Genomic DNA, 20,605 nt, shown 5'->3' on the forward strand with positions numbered 1-20,605 from the left:
TTATATGAAAAGGCGAAATTGAATTTGGACTGAGATGCATCCACGATTAATGTTAAAGAATTAAATGGGGAAGTGCAGTGCAATGTCGTTTAAAGGGGCTAGCGAAGTTCATTGCATGAAGAGTACATATTGGTGAGATGTAAGAAAGTATTGTAGTTTGTGGAGTACACCAACATCGTATAAATTATGCGTAAGGCAGGCTAAGGGACCTAACACACAGTGCACTGTTAGAGGCACTTGGGTGAGCGAATAGGCCTAAATTGGTTTTTTGGGGAAATGAAATGGCGCAGTATCTGTCTCATATATCGTTGGACACCTGAACCGCGCCGTAAGGGAAGGGATAAGAGAGGGAGTGAAAGAAGAAAGGAAGAATTAGGTGCCGTAGTGGAGGGCTCCGGAATAATTTCGACCACCTGGGGATCTTTAACGTGCACTGACATCGCACAGCACACGGGCGCCTTAGCGTTTTTCCTCCATAAAAACGCAGCCGCCGCGGTCGGGTTCGAACCCGACCTAAAGCGACCTATCACGTTTTGTTATACAGCCACTCGGTCGTTCTCTCTGTTTCTTACGTCACGGATGATGTCGACGCGCTATTTATGAAGGTCCAAAGTCATGCGCCACGTCCTGACAGACAAATCAACCAGACGCACTTTCCTCGAATTGCTGGTAGTGCCCGCAGGGCAGTGCCAAGGTCGACTTCGGGTCGTCTTGGAGAAAACTCTCCCCGCTGCACTGCTGGTGGCACAGAATCGTTCAGATGATGTCCAGTACCTTCAGAAAGGTTCGGAAAGCACCGAACCCCATCGGCGAAAACAAAAGTTTCAATGGGGGCACCTGTCGATAGTCCGGGCTAGGTGCAGCAATCGTCTATGTCTGAATTGAAATCAGAAAAATGGAAGTCATGTTTTCACACGGCGCTGTTGCTTGCATCTACAAAGACAAGTGAAGATGTTGCCGAATCGCGAGAACACCGTTGTTGCTTAGCAGAGTTGGTTCTTGACGAGGACGGCACCTTGAACGCCATGCTTACTGTGATCGCTCCGCATTGACAGATTTCCCAGAAAGCTTACAAATACTCCCTCACGAAAAGCAAAAAACCGATTCCGGAACTGAACTATACACCTTTTGCAATATGCCGAATGGCGTTACTTGTCCAAAAAGCGTGCCGGGTCGAGCAGAATGAGAGATATCTCATAAGCATTCTTATGGTTTCGACAGCAACTTGCGTCGGGAATGGGCGGTCCTATCCCTTCCCTTACGGTGCGGTTCAAGTGTCCAACGATATATGAGACAGGTACTGCGCCATTTCCTTTCCCCAAAAACAAATTATATATATATATATATATATATATATATATATATATATATATATATATATATATATATATATATATATATATATATATATATATATATATATATATATATATATATATATATGTCTATAGTTTGCACTGTCGACGCATTCCGAGGCAAACCATACAGATCCTGAAATTCTGCGCTAGGCTGGCACAAATTTCGCTCAAGTCATTTCTGCATGCATGGTATAGCTGGCAAGCTGCGCTCGCAAAAGCGAGACGAAGCTTAACTGAAAGGCGCTGGACGCTATGCATATCAATTTCCTGACAACAACGGTTAAACTGGGAAAGCTAGAGACTGCAGCAATTTCGCTGTGTGTGAAAAACCTCGTCTCTGAACATCGCCACTACTGCCCTTTATAGAAATGAAAGCGCTTTGTTAGACAGAATGTGGTGATACAAGTGTTTGGCCGCCCTTTTTTATTTGCTGTTGCATTCTTCTCGGGCGCATATAGGGCGTCATCTTTCGGCCCTCGCTTGCTCTCATTTTGCTATATCCTCACCCGCATCCGCTGTGAATAAACAACCCGAAAGACGCGGGTTCGATCCCGGCCGCTGCGGTAGAATTTCGATAGAGCCCAATTTCTGGAGGCCCGTGTGCTGTGCGGTGGCAGCACATGATAATGAACCCCAGTTGGTTGAAAGTTCCGGAGCCCTTCACTACAGCGTCCCTCATAGCCTGAGTCACTTTTTGACGTTGAACCCCCATAAACCAAAAAAAATTATTTTGCCCTCCTTTTCCTGTGGACCGCTGATGTTGTCCTGTTGATAATTAAATGATTATAACAGCTGATAGGAGGTACCGATACAGCCGTCGTGCTCTGGGACCTCGTCAATCAGAACAACTTCTTTTTCTTCTCTTATTTTATGTCCTACTTCCTTTTTTTCTTTGTGCTACCCCTTCGCCGCGTTCGCGGCCGAGCGGCTGCGTCTTCTTTCCTCTCTTCGCCGTTAGCTTGTCGCTGCTCGGGGGCGCTTCTGCTTCGAACACTATTGTTATATTCCCGCCTATGGGAGCAACTTTCGCACAGCTTATTCGAATAATCCCACGTTAGGTATAACGAAGGCCAGCATCAAGCTTAATGCGCACTTGCCTAGTGATTACCAGTTATTGACACAGCGCCACCGTCTCCGGCGTGGTCTAGTGGCTAGGATACCTGGCTCTCACCCAGGAGGCCCGGGTTCGATTCCCGGCGTCGGAACATATGAGGTCTCATGGTGTAATTGGTCTGGACTCTGAATCCAGCGATCCGAGTTCGAGTCTCGCTGAGACTTTTTAGCTTCGATTTTTTTACATTTTTCTGTATTTCTTTCACACTACTTCGTAACATGCATTTGATGGCTTCTGGCGCAAAACTAGCGCGAGCTCCAAAACTGATATTTTCCAATATTCTTACTGTATTACAGTGGCGATTTGAGCTAGTTGACACATAATCTAGGCGGTCTTTATTAAGCATCAAACAGCATCACAAAATCGCGAACAAAGGTGATGTGGTAACTAGTATCGAAACCAAAGCCTAAATTTCCGCGATAAATTGTCATACACGTAAAAAAAAAGACATAACACTCATCTTGAATAGCTGCCAGATTCGGTGCTAGCCGCTTTTGCGGAACACTTATAGAAAATGCCTAACACACAAATGCAAAAAAATCGCCAGCCCATTTGTGTGTAACTTGATTACTTCGCAGTGCCGCGTACCTCTTGTGCGCACATTAAAATTCTCCCAGGGTTTCCACCTCCAACAAAAGACGTGGCCGCAGCAGTTGTAAGTGTCCTTCCTTCCCCTCTGAGGACTGAGAGGGCGACAGTCAGTGGCCCATATGACATGTGTCCCGCAGCACAAGACTCCGGAAACCCGACCAGTGGCACAAATGAATGACATCTGCCCCATCTTGCTAAGTCCGACTGAATGGACATGAGCCGCTGGACTCTTTGTGACAAAACAAAAATTTGTTCGTAGAACGACCATGATTGGCGCCGAACACTACTTACACGAGCACCTGACTTAATTTGATCCCTAACTCTGCCCCTAGATCAGAGATGCTAACGTTTGGTTCTTGTAGAGCCTTGCGTTCCTTAAACCGCAGCGGTGCATTCGGATGTCAGTATCCACTGCCGCCGGGCGCCCACCGATTTTGCAGTGGGCATAAGCAATCCCATGGCCTGGAAGTCAGCTTCTCTGGAAAACAACTAACAAGTCCAGTAGAACAAATACCTTAACCATGGCGCTGTTTGGCCAAGTTGCTCTAGCGTTTTTAAGTTTGAAGCAGCGATATCTGCCAACTGAAAAGGGCCTCACGAGGCGACATCTAGGGAGTATCCGAAAGTAAAGGAAGAACTGAAGGTTTTGTAGAAAATGGCGGGAGACCACCCTACTCACAGAGAAGCGGCGAATGCAGTTCGTCGCTGAAAAAGCCTCACACACAACCGGCAGAAGGACTACAACTCAGAAAATGAACTGACTGAACATCAGGAGGAAGGCCACTGTGCGGTGCAGGAGCCACCGGCGCCGGCTCCGCAAGTGCCACGTATTCTGACCACCCAAGAGGAGTCTGTAGCATGGACATCTCTACCATCGCAGTGAGGGATCGACAGCTCAGCACGAAGGACGGTTTGTGGGGGGGGGGGGGGGGGGGGGTATTCAGCATCCTGTCCTAGTTAGGTATGATCGCTGGCAGCAGGCATGGCATACATGGGCGCCAGATTGACAACAACGAAAGCCGTTGGGGTAACAGGCGTCACCGTGTCGGTGGCGATCAACGGTTCGTAAGGAACGAAAGAGTAACGACAGGGCCATTACCTTTGTGCACACCAGCCGAAAAACTACCCCTCCCCCTCGACCCTACGCCATGGGCGGTCGCGTGGCCTCGCAGCTACGCGCAACACAGCGCGCGCTGTACCCCGCTGATCGTCTCTGCCGCGCTCCAGACAGCGGCCAACTCCTGTAGCGCCTTCAACAATTCATTCCTTCCCGCATGGGAACGGTGCTGCAGGAGTACGATCCAATGACACGCATTAACGCCCCGCTACGGCCTGAATCCCCCCCTCCACGATGAAGGTACAGCGCGGCACACCGCTCTGCGCGATGCAGCAGCTTGCCGGAGCCGCAAAAGGCGCCAGTGTGCTGTGCGTCGTAGAGTCACTGGGAAAAAAATTTCCAGCGACTCAAGTGCGATGTGAGCGGACGTTAAAGAACCCCAGTTGGTTGAAATTTCCTGAGCCCCTCAGTGTGGCGTCCATCATAGCCTGAGTCGCTTTGGGACGTTAAACACCCATAAATCAAACATACTGATTTTGCCGTGCATTCACTGTGGACCGCTGATGTTTTTCTCTTGGTAATCCAACGCTTGTGACTGAGCTGATAGGAGGTCCCGATACAGCCGTCGTGCTCTGGGACCTCGTTTTGAATATTCGTCTATGTACAGTATTTGCAACCGGATCAACTTCTTTTTCTTCTCTTATTTTTATTCCCTTCTTTCTTTTTTTTTTTCTTTGTGCTACCTCTTCGACGCGTTCGCGGCTGCGTATTCTTTCCTCTCTTCGCCATTAAATTGTCGCCGCGCTGGGACGCTTCTGCTTCTGACACTATTGCTCTATTCCCGCCTATGGGAGCAAATTTCGCACAGTTTATTCGAATAATCCCACGTTAGGTATAACGAAGGCCAGCATCAAGCTTATTGCGCACTTGCCTAGTGATTACAAATTATTGACACCGCGCCAACGTCTCCGGCGTGGTCTAGTGGCTAGGATACCTGGCTCTCACCCAAAAGGCCCGGGTTCGATTGTCGGCGTCGGAACACGTGTTTGGTCTCATGGTGTAATTGGCCAGCACTCTGGACTCTGAATCCAGCGATCCGAGTTCGAGTCTCGGTGAGACCTTTTCTTTTTCTTTTTGCTTCCTGCAGTGACACTTTTTGCTTTCCTCTATGTGCCTTCATAAAATGCACAGCGCCTGCGCCAAAAATAACGCCTTCAGATGTTCTGACTGCAGTAGAATGGCAATGTGCGCTAGATGACGCACAGTTCGATCGTTGTTTATTAAGCATGAAACGCTTTTATCTGCCAGCACCGAAAATACAAGAAGGATATTACCTGGTCGAAGTTGATGGCGAAGCCAAAATTTTTGCCCAGAACATATTCATACATGAACAAAAAAAAACGCAACGCTCATCCTGAAGACGCAGCGGTAGTCAGAGCTGTAACTTCTTGCGCGAACTGCTTATCCCAGAATGCATAAAGCCAAATACATACAAAATCGCAGATCCAAAGCATTTGCTTGCGCCCACCTATTTATTTATCATCAACTTGATTACTTCGTCGCACCTCTGCCCTCTTTCCCGAACGTAACTATACGCTGTCCTGGCCACGGAAAATGCGGTCTAGCGGAGCAGAGACGCTGTGGTCGCTAGCTCCATAGCATGTGGGGATAACCGGAGTGAACTAAAACTTCACCATCGCTATCCTTCTCCCAATTATAATAGGTCTGTGATAGCATGAGAAGTGGCAGATGCAGCCTGCATGATTACTTTTTTGGCAAAGGTGGTACCTCTCTTCGAGCACGTGAAGATGCACCCAGAACCACAGCCTGCTTGGAGGGCTGCCCCACTTCGCGAGTGGCCCGCAGGAGGCTGGAGCTGAAGATGGCAAGGCGCAAGATAATTCCGGCGTGCTGTGTTCCGCTCTGATAATAAAAGTGTTCGTGAGTCATTTTAGACGCATGGCAGAGTGCGCACTTGAAAGATGACCACGATAAGCAGTAAAAGACTAAGTGCTATGTTTGGGTGGCTTAACATTTTCCTTACTGCGTGGAAACAGACAATTTCAGGATGGTGCGCGTAAAAGAAGATATGCAGCCAGAAATTTAGCTATTCAGCTTCGTTGCAACCGGACCATGGTGTAGCCAATTGAGCTCTGTTATTATGACAAGAAAAAAAACATGACATGTATTGCTTGCGCGGGAAAAAAATTATTGGATTCGCAAAATTATAGACACTCACCCAAGCAAGTCGAGCTTTTTCGGGCAAAAATTTTGAAAACTGAAAAATTTTAAGACGCTCTTATGGAAAAGCTGAAGGTAATGGTCCATTATTCTGATAAGTAGAAAAATGTTTCTTTTAAAGCGTTTCCAGCGATCGGAATATGAGCGTCTGCAGCTATAGAAGACCAATGGGGAACGCGTTTGACGATGCCAATAACATGAATAGAAAAAATACACGACTATCGCTGGGTTATGTGCGGATATATTGATTTTTATAGTGAAATCCTATTTTATATGAAAAGACGAAATTGAATGTGGACTGAGCTGCATCCCCGAATAATGTTAAAAGATTAAATGGGGAAGTGCAGTGCAATGCCGTTAAAAGGGGCTAACGAAGTTCATTGCATGAAGAGTACATATTGGTGAGATGTAAGAATGTATTAGAGTTTGTGGAGTACACCAACATCGTATAAATTATGCGTAAGGCACGCTAAGGGACCTAACACACAGTGTACTGTTAGAGGCACTAGGGCGAGCGACTAAGCCTAAAGCGACTTATCACGTTTTGCTATACAGTCTCTCGGTCGTTCTCTCTATTTCTTACGTCACGGATGATGTCAGCTGCCTATTTATGAAGGTCCAAAGTCATGCGCCACGACTAGAAGCACTTGTCCCTAATTGCTGGTAATGCCAGCAGTGCAGTGCCAAAGTCGACGTCAGGTTGTCTTGGAGAAAACTCGACCGGCTGTACTGCCGATGGCATGGAATCGTCCGGAACCTGCCCAATATCTTCAAAGAGGTTCGGAAAGGAGCGCATCTCCTCGACAACATCAAAAACGAAAGTTTCAGAGGGGCATCTGCCGAATGCCCGGGCTGGGCGGAGCAGTCATCTACCAAAAATCAGTCGAACGGGCTCCATGTATCTTTACACACAACGCTGTTCTTGCATCTAAAAAGACAATAATAATAATATAATTGGTTTTTGGGGAAAGGAAATGAAGCAGTGTCTGTCTCATATATCGTTGGACACCTGAACTGCGCCGTAAGGGAAAGGATAAAGAAGAGAGAAGAAAGGAGGAAAGAGGTGCCGTAGTGGAGGGCTCCGGAATAATTTCGACCACCTGGGGATCTTTAACCTGCCCTGACATCGCACAGCACACGGGCGCCTTAGCGTTTTTCTTCCATAAAAACGCAGCCGCCGCGGTCGGGTTCGAACCCGGGAACTCCGGAGCAGTAGCCCAGCGCCTAACCACTGAACCACCGCGGCGGGGCTACAAAGACAAGTGTAGATGTTGCCGAATAGCGAGAACACCTTTGTTGCTGAGCAAGGTGGATGCGAGACGAGGATGCCACCTTGCTCACTGTAATCGCTCAGTGTTGACAGGTTTCGAGGAAAGTTTAAAAATACTCCCTCATACGGGCAAAAAATAAATAAATAAAACGAATCCGGAACTGAAACATTTATTTCGGAACATGCTTAATGGCGTTACTTGTCCAAAAAGCGGGCCGGGTCGCGCAGAATGAGCCATATCTCATAAGGATTTTTATGGTTTCAACAGCAACGTGCGTCGTGAATGGGTGGTCCTGTGCTAAGCCTACATAAAAGTTTCTGCTGTGGACGCATGCGGAGGCAAAGCACTCAAATCGTGAAATTCTGCGCTAGGGTGGCCCGGATTTCGCGTACGTTAGTTCTGCATGCACGTGCTGGAATAGCTGGCAAGCTGTGCGCGCAAAAGCGACACGAAGCTTAACGGAAAGGCGCTACACGGTATGTACAACAATTTCCGGACAAGAACAGCTAAACTAGGAAAGCTAGAGACTACAGCATGTGCGTGAAAAACTATCTGTGTGTGAAAAACTGAGTCTCTGAACATCGCCTCTATTGCCCTTTACAGAAATGAAAGTGTATCGTTAGGCAAAATGTGGTGATACAAGTGTTTGGCCGCCGTGTTTTATTTGTTGTTGCATTCTTCTCGGGCGCATATACGGCGTCACTTTTCGGCCCTCGCTCTCATTTTGAGATATCCTCACCCGCATCCGCTGTGAATAAACAACCCGAAAGACACGGGTTCGATCCCGGCCGCGGCGTTAGAATTTCGATGGAGGCGAAATTCTGCAGGCCCATGTGCTGTGCGGTGGCATTACATGTTAATGAACCCCAGCTGGTCGAAAGTTCTGGATCCCTTCATCACAGCGTCCCTCATAGCCTGAGTCACTTTGGGACATTGAACCCCCATAAACCAAACATACTTATTTCGCCCTCCTTTCACTGTGGACCGCTGATGTTGTTGTCCTATTGATTATCAATGATTATAACAGCTGATAGGAGGTCCCGATAATGCCGTCGTGCTCTGGGACCTCCTTTATTAGTATTCGTCTATGTACAGTATTTACAATCAGATCAACTTATTTTTCTTCTCTTATTTTTATTCCCTTGTTTCTTTTTTTCTTTGTGCTACCTCTTCGCCGCGTTCGCGGCTGCGTCTTCTTTCCTGTTTTCGCCATTAGCTTGTCGCTGCTCTGGGGCACTTCTGCTCCGGACACTATTGCTGTATTCCCGCCTATGGGAGCAACTTTCGCACAGCTTTTTTGAATAATCCCATGCCAAGTCTGATAAAGGCCACCATCAAGATTAAAGCACACTTGCCCAATGATCACAAGTTATTGAAGAGCTAATACCATATCTCCGGCGTGGTCTAGTGGCTAGGATACCTGGCTCTCACCCAGGAGGCCCGGGTTCGATTCCCGGCGTCGGAACACTTACGGTCTATTGGTGTAATTGGTCAGCACTCTGGACTCTGAATCCAGCGATCCGAGTTCGAGTCTCGGTGAGACCTCATTTTTGTCCTTTTTGCTTCCTACACTGACACTTTTACCTTTCCTCTAGGTGCCCCCATACAATGCACAGCCCTAGCGCCAGAAATAACCCTTCCAGATATTCTCACTGCGTTAGAATGGCGATGTGGGCTAGATGACGCACAGTTCGATCGTTGTTTATTAAGCATGAACCGCTTTTATCTGCCACCACCGAAAATACGAGAAGGATATTCCCTGGCCGAAGTTGATGGTGTAGCCAAAAATTTCGCCCAAAACATATTCATACATGAACAAAAAAAAAACGCCAACGCTTATCCTGAAGACGCAGCGGTAGTCACCGCTGTAGCTTCTCGCGCGAAATGCTTAGCCCAGAATGCATAAGGCCAAATACATACAAAATCGCCGATCCAATGCCTTCGATAGTTTCGATAGTCCGAGCTAGGTACAGCAATCGTCTATGTCCGAATTGAAATCAGACAGATGGAAGTCATCTTTTAACAAAGCGCTGTTACTTGCATCTACAAAGACAAGTGTAGATGTAGCGGAATCGCGAGAACACCGCTGTTGCTTAACAGAATTGGTTCCGGACGAGGACGGCACCTTGAACGCCATACTTAGTGTGATCGCTCCGCATTCACAAACTTCACGCAAAGCTTACAAATACTGCCTCATAGGCTGACGAAAGCAAAAAACCGATTCCGAAACTGAAGTAGACACCTTTTGCAATTTGCCGCATGGCGTTACTTGTCCGAAAAGCGTGCCGGGTTGCGCAGAATGAGCCATATGTCATAAGCATTCTCATGGTTTCAACAGCAATGTGCGTCGTGCATGGGTGGTCCTGAGCTAAGTCTATAGTTTGTGCTGTCGACGCATTCCGAGGCAAACCATACAGATCCTGAAATTCTGCGCTAGGGTGGCCCAAATTTCGCTCACGTTATTTCTGCATACATGATATAGCTGGCAAGCTGCGCTCGCAAAAGCAAGACGAAGCTTAACGGAAAGGCGATAGACGCTATGCATATCAATTTCTCCTGACAACAACGGTTAAACTGGGAAAGCTAGAGACTAGAGCAATTTCTCTGTGTGTGAAAAAAATAGTATCTGAACATCGCCTCTATTGCTATTTATAGAAATGAAAGTGCATCGTTAGACAAAGTGTGGTGTGTGGTGTGGTGTGGGGGGGGGGGGGGGGGGGGATGCTCTCCAGCGAGGACCCGGCCGTCCAGCGCGGATTGGTGCGGAGAGCCTACCTGGCGGCATACCTCAGAGGAGCCCTTGACCAGGGGCCCCAACCCTGTTAGGACGGGCTGCAATAACTCATCGTAAGATGAGGAAGACAGCCCGCGACCGCTAATAACACATTTTAACATCAAATATAAATAAAGTTTTTCCTCCTCCTCCTCTCTGGCGCATATACGGCGTCATATTTCGGCCCTCGCTCTCATTTGGAGATATCCTCACCCGCATCCGCTGTGAATAAACAACCCGAAAGACGCGGGTTCGATCCCGGCCGCGGTGGTTAGAATTTCGATGGAGGCGAAATTCTGGAGGCCCGTCTGCTGTGCGGTGTCAGTACACGTTAATGAATCCCAGTTGGTTGAAATTTCCGGAGCCCTCCACTACAGCGTCCCTCATAGCTTGAGTCACTTTGGGACGTTCAATTCCCATAAACGAAACATACTTATTTAGCCCTCCTTTCACTGTAGACCACTGATGTTATCTTGTTGATAATTCAATGATTATAACAGCTGATAGAAGGTCCCGATATAGCCGTCGTGTTCTGGGACCACCTTATGAATATTCGTCTATGTACAGTATTTACAATCAGATCAACTTCTTTTTCTTCGCTTATTTTTATTCCTTTCTTTTTTTCTTTGTGCTATCTCTTCGCCGCGTTCTCGACTGCGTCTTCTTTCCTCTCTTCGCCATTAGCTTGTCGCCGAGCTGGTACGCTTCTCCTTCGGACACTATTGCTCTATTCCCGCCGATGGGAGCAACTTTCGCCCAGCTTTTTTTTAATAATCCCACGTTAGGTATATTGAAGGCCAGCATCAAACTTAATGCGCACTTGCCTAGTGATTACAAGTTATTAACACTACGCCACCGTGTCCGGCGTGGTCTAGTGGCTAGGATACCTGGCTCTCACCCAGGAGGCCCGGGTTCGATTCCCGGCGTCGGAACACGCATAAGGTCTCATGGTGTAATTGGTCAGCACTCTGGACTCTGAATCCAGCGATCCGAGTTCGAGTCTCGGTGAGACCTTTTTTTTTTTTTTCGCAATACACTTTTTCTTTCCTCTAGGTGTCTTCATAAAATGCGCAGCGCTAGCGCCATAAATAACGCCTCCAGGTATCTCACTGCATTAGAATGGGGATGCGGGCTACATGACGCACAGTTCGATCTTTGTTTATTAAGCATGAAACGATTTTAGGTGCCACCACCGAAAATACGATAAGGATATTCTCTGGCGGAAGTTTATAGTATAGCCAAAAATTTCGCCCAAAACATATTCATACATGAAGGAAAACAAACGCCAACGCTCATCCTGAACACACAGCGGCAGTCAGCGCTGCAGCTTCTTGCGCGAAATGCTTAGCCCAGAATGCATAAGCCCAAATACATACAATACCGCCGATGCAAAGATTTCGCTTGCACTCACCTATTTATTTATCATCAACTTGGTTACTTCGTCGCACCTATACCCTCTTTCCCGAACGTAACTGTACGCAGTCCTGGCCACGGAAAATGCGGTCTAGCGAAGCAGAGACGCTGCGGTCGCTAGCTCCATAGCATGTGGGGATAACCAGAGTGAAGTAAATCTTCACCATCGCTATCCTTCTCGCAATGATAATAGGTCTGTGATAACATGAGAAGTAGTAGGTGCAGCCTGCATGATTACTTTCTGGCAAAGGCGAGCACGTGATGATGCACCCAGAACCACAGCCTGCATGGAGGGCTGCCCAACTTCGGGAGTGGCCCGTGGGAGGCCGAAGCTGAAGGTGCGGGTTCAAGCAGGGCAACCAGGCGCAATAAAATGCCGGCGTGTGGTGTTCCGCTCTGATAATCAAAGTGTGCGTGAGTCATTTTAGACGAATGGCAGACTTCGCACTTTGAAAGATGAGCATGATTAGCAGTGAAAGACTGAGTGCTATGTTTGGACGGCTTAATTGAGTGGAAACAATTTCAGGATGGTGCGAGTAAAAGAAATTATTCACTCATAAATTTAGAAATTCAGATTTGTTGCTAGCGGTCTATAGTGTAGCTAATTGAGCTCTGTTTTTATGACAAGAAAAAAAATATTGGACATGTATTGCTAGCGCGGAAAAAATATTTGATTGGCAGAATTTTAGAGACTCACCCAAACAAGTCCATCTTTCTCCGGCAAAAATTTCGAAAATTGAAAATTGTAAGACACTCTTATGAAATTGCTGAAGGTAATGGTCCAATTTTCGGATAAGTTGAAAAATGTTTATTTTAAAGCGTTTCCAGCGATTGCATTTAAAGCGTTTGCAGCCATAGAAAACCAATGGGGAACGCGTTTGTCGATACCAAAACCGTGAATAGAAAAAAAAAATACAGGACTATCGTCGGGTGATGTGCAGATATATTGGTTGTTATAGTGAAATCTTCCATTATATGAAAAATGGAAATTGAATTTGGACTGAGATGCATCCACGTATAATGTTAAAAGATTAAATGGGGAAGTGCAGTGCAATGTCGTTAAAAGGGGCTAACGAAGTTCATTGCATGAAGAGTACATATTGGTTAGATGTTAGAAAGTGTGGAGTACATCAACATCGTCTAAATAATGCGTAAGGCAGGCTAAGGGACCTAACACACAGCGCACTGTTAGATGCACTTGGGTGAGCGACTAAGCCCAAAGCGACCTAGCACGTTTTGTTATGCAGCCACTCGGTCGTTCTATTTCTTACGGCACTGGTGATATCAGCTGGCAATTTATGAAGGTCCAAAGTCGTTGGGCCGCGTCGTTACAGACAAATCAACTTGATCCACTTTTCCCGAATTGCTGGTAATGCCCGCAGTGCAGTGCCAAGGTCGACTTCGGGATGCCTTGGAGAAAACTCGACCGGCTGTACTGCCGATGGCACGGAATCGTTAGGACTGTCCAATACCTTCAAAGAGGCTCAGAAAGGAGCGAATCTCCTCGACAACGGCAAAAATGAAAGTTTCAGAGGGGCACCTGCCGAATTTCCGGGCTGTGCGGAGCAGTCATCTAACCAAAATCAGTCGAATGGACTCCATCTTTACACACAACGCTGTTGCTTGCATCTACAGAGACAATAATAATAATAATTGGTTTTTTGGGGGAAAGGAAATGGCGCAGTATCTGTCTCATATATCGTTGGACACCTGAATCGCGCCGTAAGGGAAGGGATAAAGAAGGGAGGAAGTGAAAGAAGAAAGGAAGAAAGAGGTGCCGTAGTGGATGGCTCCGGATTAATTTAGACCACCTGGGGATCTTTAGCGTGTACTGACATCGCACAGTACACTGGCGCCTTAGCGTTTTTCCTCCATAAAAACGCAGCCATCGCGGTCGGGTTCGAGCCCGGGAACTCCGGTTCAGCAGCCGAGCTCCCTAACCACTGAGCCACCGCGGCGGGGCTACAATTACAAGTCTAGATGTTGCAGAATAGCGAGAACACCGTTGTTGCTGGGCTGGAAGGGGGGGGGGGGGGATATGAGACGAGGATGCCACCTTGCTCGCTGTAATCGCTAAGCGTGGAAAGTTTCAAAATACTCCCTCATACCGGTAAAAAAAAAAAAACGAATCCGGAACTGAAACACATTTATGTCGGAACATGCTGAATGTCGTTACTTGTCCGGAAGTGGGCCGTGTCTCGCAGAGTGAGGCCACATTCTCACAGCCGTTTTCTCGCTTCCTCCGTCACCTCCGTCGCCGCCAGAGCCGACAGAGGGGGATGGTTTCGGACCGGTTTTCCCCCCAAACCGGGCGGCCGGTGCCGCTGGGCCCTGCTCTACGTTTCTGTCGAGCGGCGGCGACGGAGCCCCGCCCCACAAAAAACGAGCCAGTCACAGCGCGAGCTCGCCCCACGTGCCCCACGGCTTGCTTGCTGCGAGCGTCGCGGCGATGCGTGGGTGCGCGGGCTCAAAGTACCCAGCCTAGCAAGCCATCGCCACAGGCCGGGCTGCCAGCGTCATGAGCCTCCGGGACATGAAAGTTTGAGTGCAGTGGGGCCGTGCGGGTGCCCAAGGACCTGCGCGTCCTGAACTCCCCTGTGTCTAATAAAGTTTCCACCACCACCACCGGGCACAAGAAAAGAAGCCCCCCTCCCCCTTTTTTTTTTCCGCTGTTAGATGAACGTGTCTTGCGCCCCGAAAAGTGCCCGCTGCCAAGGAACAGAGAAGCAGATGACAGCTTTATTTCATTTGGCAATATACGAGGCGTTCTAGGTAAACGAGTCTCCGATGAGTTTAGTGTTTTCGTTGGGCGCAGGATATACGATAAGTGAATTTGCATCTGTTGTGCTCAAGTAGCACCACTGTTGTGTATTTGGATTTCTCGCGCTATCTTCTAGAGCTTGAGGCAAAAATGACTCGCACGGTACCTTGCTGTGACCAAGAAGTTAATATTTAAAAAGCTAGCTAGTCAGTCTAAACTAATTAATCGACTGTGCAGTGCTAAAAAGAAAGTTAGGCCGGGATTAATCATGGTTACACCGAAGGTCGAGCGAAAGCATTTTGGCAATGAACAGGACCAGATTTGGAGGTCATCATCGTGTCGGGCAAGCTCACTTATGGTTGCACGCTCAATATGGTTGGACGCTCAGTTATGGTTGGTCCAAATCGGCCAAGGTCAAATTTCGGGACTTGCCCGGGTCAAGTTTAGAGACTGCCATCGTATCGAGCACATTGTAATTAGCCTGAAAATTGATTTTGGTCCAAATCAATGAAGGTCAAATTTCGGGTGTGGGATCTCGGAAACGACCCGGGTCTAATTTGGAGACACCATCGCATTGGCCACAGTAAAAATATGCTTGTCATCTGACTTAAAGCTGTTGCTATGAGAGCAGAAAGTTGGGCTAGTTGGTCGATATGCGTACTGAAGAAGTTGGCGCGGATAAACGCGGACACGCGAGACAAACGTCTTTGTTTGTCTCGCTTAATTGTCCTCGTTTTTCCGCGCCAACTTCTTCAGTCTGTTCCTATGAAATGGCTAAGTGCGAAGGTCACTTCAATGTCATATACGCACACCGGACTGAAACTCAAGTTTTGCCGTGAATAGATACTGCAGAGTAGGCCACACGACCCTCAGCAGTACTGAACCCATTTTAGGCGCCTAGCACACTCCTTGAATTGTTAAAAACGTGGTTACATTTAGCTGGACATCTTTTCTATTTACACGGAGAGAGAGAGAAACGTAGGGCAAAAATTCACCCCTTTACTCAACAAAACATTGGCTAGTTCGAGCACATCCAGTAAACACACAACTGTAAAATACATGCATTTGCGATAGACATGGTTGTACACACAGATCGATATCAGAATAAAATGCATTAAAACAGAAAGGAATGCCAGCAAAACGATCCGGCATGGAATGTTACTACTAGCAATACGGATTTATCTCTTTCAGACACTCATTGAGTTCTGCTATCGAGAAAAATCTGAAAATTGCCATGTGTATTAGCCGATACTGGTAAAATATTCTCCAAACTGTTTTGCTAGCCTAATTCTCGAACGTTAGTATAAAGACCAATCTAGCGAGCCCCGGCAAACCATTCCTGTATTGATAAAAGAGTTCATTACCCCCTACATATGTTCGATATCGTTCATATTGGCCAGAATAATGTGACTGCAGTGCGCGCAGCGCTTTAATAGTAGCTTGCTATATTCGTATAAACATGTTTTGGTGCTGTACGCGTGGTGTTTCGCTGTAAAAACTGTGGAGTTGCGCAAAGTTATACAATTAACTTCAAACGTTTGCCATCGCTTCCGGTATCGCATTGTTTTTTTCTGCGATAACAGTCAAGCAAAGCAACACAAGCAGACGACAGACGACTTTCACCGCACCTTCGGCATCTCCTTCGTACCCCGCCGCCGCTGTTTGTTTTTTTCCACGCGCCAGAAAAAAAAAAAAAAAAGCACTGGCGTAGAGTCATCAGGGAGAAGCGAGCGGCCGCCACAACTGGTTTGCCGGTGTCCGGCGCCTCTTTCGATTAGAACACCGCTCCGCCGCTCCGCTCCGTTGCTGCCGCGGTTTTCGGCTCCGTCGTCGCCGCGCCGTAGGGGAGGCCGGCTGTGAGAATGTGGCCTGAGCCATATCTCATAAGGATTCTTATGGTTTCAACAACAACGTGCGTCGTGAATGGGTGGTCCTGAGCTAAGTCTACATAAAAGTTTCTGCTGTGGACGCATGCGGAGGCAAAGCACTCAAATCGTGAAATTCTGCGCTAGGGTGGCCCGGATTTCGCGTACGTTAGTTCTGCATGCACGTGCTGGAATAGCTGGCAAGCTGTGCTCGAAAAAGCGACACGAAGCTTAACGGAAAGACGCTAGACGCTATGCACAACAATTTCCGGACAAGAACGGCTAAACTAGGAAAGCTAGAGACTACAGCAATTTCTCTGTGTATGAAAAAATGAGTCTCTCAACATCGCCTCTATTGCCCTTTACAGAAATGAAAGTATATTGTTAGGCAAAATGTGGTGATACAAGTGTTTGGCCGCCCTTTTTTATTTGTTGCTGCATTCTTCCCGGGCGCATATAGGGCGTCACCTTTCGGCCCTCGCTCTCATTTTGAGATATCCTGACCCGCGTCCGCTGTGAATTAACAACCCGAAAGACGCGGGTTCGATCCCGGCCGCTGCGGTAGAATTTTGATAGAGCCGAATTTCTGGAGGCCCGTGTGCTGTGCGGTAGCAGCACATGTTAATGAACCCCAATTGGTCGAAAGTTCCGGAGCCCTTCACCACAGCGTCCCTCATAGCCTGAGTCACTTTGGGACGTTGAACCCCCATAAACCAAATATACTTATTTTGCCCTCCTTTCACTGTGGACCGCTGATGTTATTGTCCTGTTGTTAATTCAAAGATTATAACAGCTGATAGGAGGTCCCGATATAGCCGTCGTGCTCTGGAACCTCCTTTTGAATATTCGTCTACATACAGTATTTACAATTAGATGCACTTCTATTTCTTCTCTTATTTTTATTTCCTTCATTCTTTTTTTTTTTGTGCTACCTCTTCGCCGCGTTCGCGGCCGAGCGGCTGCGTCTTCTTTCCTGTCTTCGCCATTAGCTTGTCGCTTCTCGGGGGCGCTTCTGCTTCGGACACTATTGCTATATTCCCGCCTACGGGAGCAACTTTCGCACAGCTTTTTTGAATGACCCCATGCCAAGTCTGATAAAGTATACGATCAAGCTTAATGCGCACTTGCCCAATGATCACAAGATATTGAAGAGCTGTTGCCAACTCCGGCGTGGTCTAGTGGCTAGGATACCTGGCTCTCACCCAGGAGGCCCGGGTTCGATTCCCGGCGTCGGAACACGTGTGAGGTCTCATGGTGTAATTGGTCAGCACTCTGGACTCTGAATCCAGCGATCCGAGTTCGAGTCTCGGTGAGACCTTTTTTTCTCGTTTTTTGCTTCCTGCAGAGACACTTTTTCCTTTCCTCTAGATGCCTTCATAAAATGCACAGCCCTAGCGCCAGAAATAACCCTTCCAGATATTCTCACTGCGTTAGAATGGCGATGTGGGATAGATGACGCACAGTTCGATCGATGCTTATTAAGCATGAACCGCTTTTATCTGCCACCACCGAAAATACGAGAAGGACATTCCCTGGCCGAAGTTGATGGTGTAGCCAAAAATTTCGCCCAAAACATACTCGTACATGAACAAAAAAGAAACGCAACGCTCATCCTGAAGGCGCAGCGGTAGTCAGCGCTGTAGCTTCTTGCTCGAAATGCTTAGCCCAGAATGCATAAGGCCAAATACATACAAAATCGCCGATCCAATGCCTTCGCTTGCGCCCCCCTATTTATTTATCATCATTTTGATTACTTCGTCGCACCTCTGCCCTCTTTCCCGAACGTAACTATATATGCTGTCCTGGCCACGGAAAATGCGGTCTAGCGGAGCAGAGCCTCTGCGGTCCCTAGCTCCATAGGACGTGGGGATAACCGGAGTGACATAAATCTTTACCCTCGCTATCCTCCTCCCAATTATAATGGGTCTGTGATAGTTTTTTCCATTCTGAGCAGGTTTTTTTTTTCATTTATTGGTTTTGTTTGGCCAGTACAGAGACTGCAAACAAGGGAGAGCAAGCTAAAGGCGCCTAGTAGCGCCTGACAGAGGCCTGCCCTCCCCATGTAAAAAAAAAAAAAACATGAGAAGTGGCAGATGTAGCCTTCATGATTGCTTTTTGGCAAAGGCGGTACCTCTCTGCGAGCTCGAGAAGATGCACCCAGAACCACAGCCTGCACGGAGGGCTTCCCCACTTCGGGAGTGGCCCGTGGGAGGCCGAAGCTGAAGATGCGGGCTCAAGAAGAGCAACCAGTCGCAAGGTAATGCCGGCGTGTGGTGTTCCGCTCTGATAATCAAAGTGTGCGTGAGTCATTTTAGACGCATGGCAGAGTTCGCACTCGAAAGATGAGCACGATGAGCAGCGAAAGACTGGGTGCTATGTTTGGGCTTATTATAATAAACTGAACATCTCCAACCAAAAATGTTAACTTTAACCCAACGTTACGAAGCCGACTCGGCTCCTTCATCAGGGGTGACTGAGGGCAGTAGCTAGCGTCTTTTAAGTATGAATGGGAGGGGGGTGAAAAGAACGAAAGCTGTGACGCGAAAGGCGCGTTCCTTTGACCCCCCCACCCCCTTCATACTTAAAAGACGCTAGCTACTGCCCTCAGTCGCCCCTGATGAAGGAGCCGACACGGCTTCGAAACGTTGGATTAAAGTTAAATTTTTGGTTGGAGATGTGCAGTTTATTATAAGTATTAAAACCCAACCAGACAGGCAAATCTGTCAAAATGTTTAGTTTTCAATGTTTGGGCTGCTAGCATTTTCTTTACTGCGTGGAAACAGAAACCTTCAGGATGGTGCGAGTAAAAGAAATTATTCAGTCATAAATTTAGCAAAATCAGCTTCGTTGCAAGCGTGCCATAGTGTAGCTAATTGAGCTCTGTTTTTATGACAAGAAAAAACGTGACATGTATTGCTTGCGCAGAAAAAAAATATTTGATTCGCAGAATTTTAGAGACTCACCCAAAAAGTCCGGCTTTCTACGGCAAAAAGTTTGAAAATTGGAAAATTATAAGACGCTCTTATGGAAATACTGAAGTTAATGGTCCATTATTCAGATAAGTTTCTTTTAAACTGTTTCTTTTCACTGTTTTTTTTAAACTGTTTCTTTTAAAGCGTTTCCAGCGATCGCATTTAAAGCGTTTGCAGCCATAGAAAACCAATGGGGAACGCGTTTGACGATACCAAAAACGTGAATATAAAAAAAAATACGAGACTATCGTCGGGTGATGTGCGGATATATTGGTTGTTATAGTGAAAGCTTATTTTATATGAAATTGGTTTTTGGGAGAAAGGAAATGGCGCAGTATCTGTCTCATATATCGTTGGACACCTGAACCAGGCGAAATTGAATTTGGACTGAGATTCATCCACGAATAATGTTAAAAGATTAAATGGGGAAGTGCAGTGCAATGTCGTTAAAAGGGGCTAATGTTCATTGCATGAAGAGTACATATTGGTGAGATGTATGAAAGTATTAGAGTTTGTGGAGTACACCAACATCGTACAAATTATGCGTAAGGCAGGCTAAGGGACGTAACACACAGTGCACTGTGCACACAGGCACTTGGGTGAGCGATTAAGCCTAAAGCGACCGATCACGTCTTGTTATACAGCCACTCGGTCGTTCTCTCTATTTCTTACGTCACGGATAATAATAATAATAATAATTGGTTTTTTGGGGAAAGGAAATGGCGCAGTATCTGTCTCATATATCGTTGGACACCTGAACCGCGCCTTAAACGAAGGGATAAAGGAGGGAGTGAAAGAAGAAAGGAAGAAAGAGATGCTGTAGTGGGGATCTTTAACGTGCACTGACATCGCAGCCGCCGCGATCGGGTTCGAGCCCGGGAACTCCGGATCAGCATCCGAGCGCCCTTACCACTGAGCCACCGCGGCGGGGCTACAAAGACAAGCGTAGATGTTGCGGAATAGCGAGAACACCGTTGTTGCTGAAAGGGGGGGGGGGGGGGGGGGAGTGGATGCGAGACGAGGATGTCACCTTGCTCTTTGTAATAGCTCAGCGTTGACACGTTTATAGGAAAGTTTAAAAATACTCCCTCATACCGGTAAAAAAAAAAACGAATCCGGAACTGAAACACACTTATTTCGGAACATGCTTAATTGCGTTACTTGCCCAAAAAGCGGGCCGGGACGCTCA

General features: G+C 47.2%; 1 protein-coding gene and 8 non-coding genes across 9 annotated transcripts in view; 8 read left to right on the forward strand and 1 right to left on the reverse strand.

Annotated features, from left to right (window-relative positions):
• Positions 1-20,605, reverse strand: part of LOC144118528 (nucleoside hydrolase-like) — a 50,214-nt gene that overhangs the window by 16,540 nt on the left and 13,069 nt on the right. The window lies entirely within an intron of this gene.
• On the forward strand, positions 2,492-2,563 carry TRNAE-CUC (transfer RNA glutamic acid (anticodon CUC)). Its single transcript has one exon. It is a non-coding gene; the product is annotated as a tRNA-Glu (tRNA).
• TRNAQ-CUG (transfer RNA glutamine (anticodon CUG)) lies at positions 5,169-5,241 on the forward strand. The gene has a single exon. It is a non-coding gene; the product is annotated as a tRNA-Gln (tRNA).
• TRNAE-CUC (transfer RNA glutamic acid (anticodon CUC)) lies at positions 9,026-9,097 on the forward strand. Its single transcript has one exon. It is a non-coding gene; the product is annotated as a tRNA-Glu (tRNA).
• On the forward strand, positions 9,105-9,177 carry TRNAQ-CUG (transfer RNA glutamine (anticodon CUG)). Its single transcript has one exon. It is a non-coding gene; the product is annotated as a tRNA-Gln (tRNA).
• On the forward strand, positions 11,266-11,337 carry TRNAE-CUC (transfer RNA glutamic acid (anticodon CUC)). Its single transcript has one exon. It is a non-coding gene; the product is annotated as a tRNA-Glu (tRNA).
• Positions 11,347-11,419, forward strand: TRNAQ-CUG (transfer RNA glutamine (anticodon CUG)). The gene has a single exon. It is a non-coding gene; the product is annotated as a tRNA-Gln (tRNA).
• TRNAE-CUC (transfer RNA glutamic acid (anticodon CUC)) lies at positions 17,609-17,680 on the forward strand. Its single transcript has one exon. It is a non-coding gene; the product is annotated as a tRNA-Glu (tRNA).
• TRNAQ-CUG (transfer RNA glutamine (anticodon CUG)) lies at positions 17,690-17,762 on the forward strand. Its single transcript has one exon. It is a non-coding gene; the product is annotated as a tRNA-Gln (tRNA).

Source organism: Amblyomma americanum, chromosome 2, assembly GCF_052857255.1.
Source record: "Amblyomma americanum isolate KBUSLIRL-KWMA chromosome 2, ASM5285725v1, whole genome shotgun sequence".
NCBI classification, from domain to species: Eukaryota; Metazoa; Arthropoda; class Arachnida; order Ixodida; family Ixodidae; genus Amblyomma; species Amblyomma americanum.